This window comes from Lonchura striata, chromosome 5 (genome assembly GCF_050655825.1).
Source record: "Lonchura striata isolate lonStrDom1 chromosome 5, ASM5065582v1, whole genome shotgun sequence".
Classification (NCBI taxonomy): Eukaryota; Metazoa; Chordata; class Aves; order Passeriformes; family Estrildidae; genus Lonchura; species Lonchura striata.
In genome coordinates, this window is record NC_140707.1 from 25,442,692 (window position 1) to 25,448,032 (window position 5,341).

At 38.6% G+C, this 5,341-nt stretch overlaps 1 protein-coding gene and 1 long non-coding RNA gene across 9 annotated transcripts in view; one reads left to right on the top strand and one right to left on the bottom strand.

Annotated features, from left to right (window-relative positions):
• The window catches only part of KCNC1 (potassium voltage-gated channel subfamily C member 1), a 129,529-nt gene that overhangs the window by 14,183 nt on the left and 110,005 nt on the right, over nucleotides 1-5,341 (top strand). The window lies entirely within an intron of this gene.
• The window catches only part of LOC146767307 (uncharacterized), a 71,974-nt gene that overhangs the window by 13,007 nt on the left and 53,626 nt on the right, over nucleotides 1-5,341 (bottom strand). The gene's annotated exons all lie outside the window — the stretch shown is intronic.

Sequence of the window (5,341 nt, forward strand, 5' to 3'; positions counted from 1 at the left end):
GAGCTGCTCTTTGATTTGAAGGCATTTCTTGCAAATACAAGCTTTTCCTGCTCACGACTTCAATTGCAAGATCTAATTCAGACCAGTGAGAAATTGTATCTAATATTTTTAGTCTAATTGTCCTAAATCTATTTTAGCAGTGAGATTGATGTGTTTACAGGCACAAGAATTGCTGTAATTTAAGCAGAGGTTTCAGATGTGAATGTTAGGAATAACTGGGGTTTTTTTATTGCCATGAGGATATCTGAGGATATTGTTCATCCCAGTAGTCAACCAGGTTTTATTTAGCAGTTTTAGTCTAACAGATGCAATTTCCACTTATGATAACTGTGGGCACATAATTAATTTTAGTAACTGCAAAACTTATAGTAGAAATACTTTTATGTGACATCCCTTGCTCCTCAATTTGACAATTGCAGAAAATCAAAAATAAAAAGAGGGATTTCTGCTATGAGCTTTACAACTGTCTAACTGCTTGTACAACTTGCGCAGCAGTTTATTCTAAAGATCTGTAATGTACACAGATGGCAAAATGCTCACAAATACATCCAGAAATTATGTGTGAAAACTATATTCACAAGTCTTGCTCTGTGTTTATTGAGAGACCAGAAACTGTATTTTGACAGGAATATCAATAAGGACTTAGATTCAAAATAAAAAAAATGTTTTCCATTTACTACTTACACTGCGTAGGGTACTAGCTGTAATCAAGAAAAATTTCAGGATGGTATGAAACTCTCAAGCTGCATAATTCCCAATAATTCTCAGTGGAGTCCTGCTATTTAAATGCCCACAGGCCACAAAAATGCTTTTAAGCCAACTCAGTAGCCTAAATTACAAATTCTAGTTAACAAAATTCACCACAAGCTTGCAGTTTAGGGTAGAATATATTCTCTTTTTTAAATACATCTGCCTTCATCAAAATGCTTAGTGGTCACTCATGATTTTCAATCTCTCATTATGCTGAAGCAGAGACTTGCTTTTTTTTAAACACACAGAAAGACATGAGGTTTAAGTAAAGTCACCATGCTTGCCACCAGCCCTTCTAACATTTTTTGCACAAGGATATTTGTCTTTCCAGTTCAGCTGCTTGTGAGAGTTGCAAGGAAGGGAAACCATTCACGACTTGATCTTTTTGGTGGTTTACATTTTTGGAAATTATGCCAATTTAGGAAAGCCTTCTCACAAAACACAGACATTTTGGCTAAGAAAGACTATTGTATGTACCCCAGTTTCAGATCTAGGATTGGACAAATAAATGTAGATATATTTTGGCAACAAATTTTTTTTTTCCCTCCAATTTCTCCCCCTCCTCTCAAATAACACTTTTTCAAAGCTTTATCCTTTCCTCCATAAGAAAAATCCCAGTTTCTCTTCTCTCCCCAATATTAATTTCTTTTTCTCCCCTCACACTGACTTAATAAAAAAGTGAAAATTAAAATGGTAGTTAGGAAAAAAAAAAAAGAACAAAGCAGCAAAATTTCAGAGGGAATACCAGGAGACAAAAAATAAATAAGTTTCTGCACAATATTTTGCTAAAAACTGTAGGTAAGAAAAAAAACTTGCCTGTTTGAAATCTGAAGGACAAATATGACAAATGTTGTTGAATGTTTTCAAGGAAAAAAGGATCTCATTTTTTTTCTAAATTGCTTTTTATCATTTCCATTGAGTAATTTACAAATACACATCCATCTTATTACAGTCCTTATCTTGACTGAGGTGAGGGGTTTTTGTTTGGTTAGTCCAAAATTAGTTGGGAATATAAACAGCTTTCCATGTAGGTCAGAAAAAAAAAAAATCTTCAAATTATTTTAAACCTGGCACTGTGTTTTTTTAGCCTTTTCTGTACATGAAAATACTCTCTCTTTTAGAAGCATGTTCTTGTCCTTCTGATAGTTCTTCTTTCAGAGTCTGTGGCACCAATTCTGGGTTTTAAACAGCATTTTAATCACTGCTGAATAGCTGCTCCCTTGCTCACCGAGCATGGGATGCTATGCAGTGGAGGAACTGCAGTCCCCATCAGAGGTGAGAAGGACACTCGTGAAGTGGAACTGCAGAAAACAGTGGTTGCAATGTAAGCAGTGAGAAGGAAAATGCCTGGAGAAGGATCTATCTCCTAGAAATAGGAGATGGAAGGAGTCTTCAGAACTAGGAAAACAAATCACTGTAGGGAGAGGGAAGTCTCACCCCTCAAGGTGCACTGGATTGAGGGACAAATAGAGTCAGGACCCTGGAAAGAGAACACAGGATGACAAAACAGCAGCTTGCTAGTAGAGAGAGACAGTCAAGAGTTCTAAATCTCAGACTGTGGCCACTTAGAGCAATTTGTTTTTCAGCAAGGTGACAACCTAGTCAGAATAATTCAAGTGCATTAGCAACATGCAGCTCCTTCTGCATGTGCTGCAAGCAAAGAAACAGCCCTCACAAGAGCCCAGGAAGGAAGGGGGTTTGCAGTAAGTGATTCTGTGCTCAAAAGAGCAGATTTTGCTGTTGCAAGCTTGCCAAAGATTAAAGAAAAGGGTTAGGCTCCACGTGAAAAGCTGCATGTATTGTGACCAGTGCTAATTCTGGAGAAGCCTTTGCTGTAAGGACACGTGAGGATTTTGGACAGCATGTTCTGATGCACTCATTTTCTTCTGTGAAGGTGAGACACCTTGATGGCTGGCACAAGAACTGGGCAGGACAAAAAAGAGAGAAAGAGGCCAACTTAATTTCCTTAAGAGCTCTTGGGTAGATTTTTCAGCTTCCAACCTAGCCAAACTATCTTCTCCATTCAGGAGTCCCACACAAGCATTATGTCCTTCACACACACAGACTCTTTTCAGCTGTGATCCAAGACTAAATGGGATTTCAGGAGAAAACAACTGGCTTGAATATACAGAGCACTTGTGGAAGTAAGAGCACACCACAGGCACTTGGTCTGTCAGGCTACAAGATCCTGTGCTGGTTCCAGCAGAGGTTCACATACAGAAGTATTCTGAGGGTGATTTTCATTGCATCTTTGCCCTTGTTTGATCACATTAATTTTTTTTTAAAGAGGTATAGAATAAATGAGAAGTCTTTAATTGAGAATATTTGCTGTCTAATGAAAAGCTGTGGCTTCTTAATGTATTCTGTTCACTGAGGACTCCAACATGAAAATACCTGTATGATTCCGTGGCAGATACAGTGATGGAGCTGAAGCAACCAGGATATAAGGTAGCAAACAAAAGTGTTACAATTTTATTTGGGAAGCTCAGAAATGCACCAGCTCTTGATATAACTTCAAATGAGACTTCTGGCAAGCCACAATTTCTTGGTAGTGATTTACATCTATAATCAGGATAATAGAACATTATTTATCTAACTCTTCTGGGTATTGTGGAGACTAACAGTTGCACAGTAATTTGGAGATAAATTTGAGACACTATATGAATTTCCACTATCATGTTTTCTCTAAGCAGGTGAAGTGAGGACACCTTGACACAGAAGGAGCCAAAGGTTTCTCAAAATAAATCAGAGAGATCAGAAGGCAATTCTATCTTTGCTTCATTCTGATTATTCAGCATTCCTCAATAAGATTGACGGGAAATGAGAAAACAAAGCTTTTGTGGATGAGGGAGCTAAGATCTAGTAACATTTAACGCTGCATCTGCAAAACAATAGTTTAAAATCCACAGAATTATTTCTGCTATTTCAGATTAAAAATTAATGCAAGATGCACCCAGCAGATTGTGCCTAACTTATCGATAGATCTAATAAATAACTTTTAATTACATAAAGAGAAAAATTAAACATATATCTCCTCATATAGGCCTTTTAAAACAAAAACATGTAAAGTTAAACACTAACATGCTTTACCAGAACCCCACATTTTAACTGGCCCTGGCTTGTGGCAATCCCATAAAATCAGAAAATGGTTTACATGAATTAACCCCTTGTCTCCATAATCTGTGTATTCTGACTAAAGGTTCTGAATGAAAGGAGCAAGTTATTCATCATCCCTGAAGTGCACAAGAATGAACCTTTGATTTTTATCTTGGCTGTTGTGAGAAAACACATTGCCTTCCCAGAGCAGGCAGACTGTATGAGCTGAGAGCTGTGTCTAGCAAAGTGGGTCTCTTCCAAGAGACCAACACCCTATGGAATAAGATGCCAGAGCAGATGCTGTATGTGCTGAAGCCTGACACACGCTGGGGTGCTCTGAACAATCCCTGGAAGGCACAAAGCAGAGTGGGAGCACTCACCTTTTTCCTCAGCTGGGCTGGCTCTGTATCCAGGACCATCATTATATTACAAGACCTCTGACACAAAGGCATCAGGCAAATATTGAAGATAAGCTAATCACTTCCCAGGGCAACATTCAGCCAGAAGTGACAGAGGTACTGTTACAGATCAGGAGGGAGGCAGAGAAGTCAGGAGAGACATGGCAGAATGACACTGGGACCTCTTCTGGCAGTGTGTTGAGACAAGGAGTAGCCCAGTTATTGCCCTGGAGACTCAGGGAGCAAGACAGATGATAAAAGTTGCCCATCTGTGTTGCACTTGCCAATGTCTCTGAAAATGCCCTGTGACTGGGATGCAAAGCAGAGGGTATATTGCAGATATGTGAGCAGCACAAGATGCTCCACTGAAATAATCTGGTAATTCTTGCTATAGGTGAGCAGAAAATTGCTGCATGCCTTGGGCATTGCTTAAGGGTCATTGTGTTCCTCAGAAATATGTAGTGCTTTTTAAGGATTAATTCTACCTCATATTTACCATGGATATATTCCTTACAGTACACAGGTATAGCCCAAATTGCTTATATCATTACCTAAATCAAGGAATCAAGAGTCTCAAATTTTACTTTTTTGTTCATTTTTTTTTTCTTGAGTAATTCCTGAAAGGACCAGAAATTATTCCTTTTCCAGATAGAATAACAACAGAAAGCTGCTGGAATTTCAACCAAAAAAAATAACCAAAACCAAAAAACCTAAACCACCAAAACCATCCCTTTCTTCCTCAGTGTTCACTGATTATAATTAAGATGAAGTTAATCAAAACTCAAAGCAAGACCCAAAAAAAAAAAAAAAAAAGGTCTAAAAGCAATTATATTAGAAATATGTTCCCCAGTCAATTGCTTGCTTTTCAGGCTTTAGCTGTGTGGCAATTTCAGTACTTACGCAACCACCATAGAATTTTCTAGGTCTGACTTTTACTTGAGAAGCAGAAACTTCTCACCAACCAACCCCTTCAGGTCCAAGCACAGGAACTTTTTTGTCATGGGGGTGGGGTGGGGTGGGGGGGAGGAATGAGCTTCCTTCACACCCTCAGCCCCCTCAGATGCCACCACTGCATCACAGAAGAAACTATCACGCAC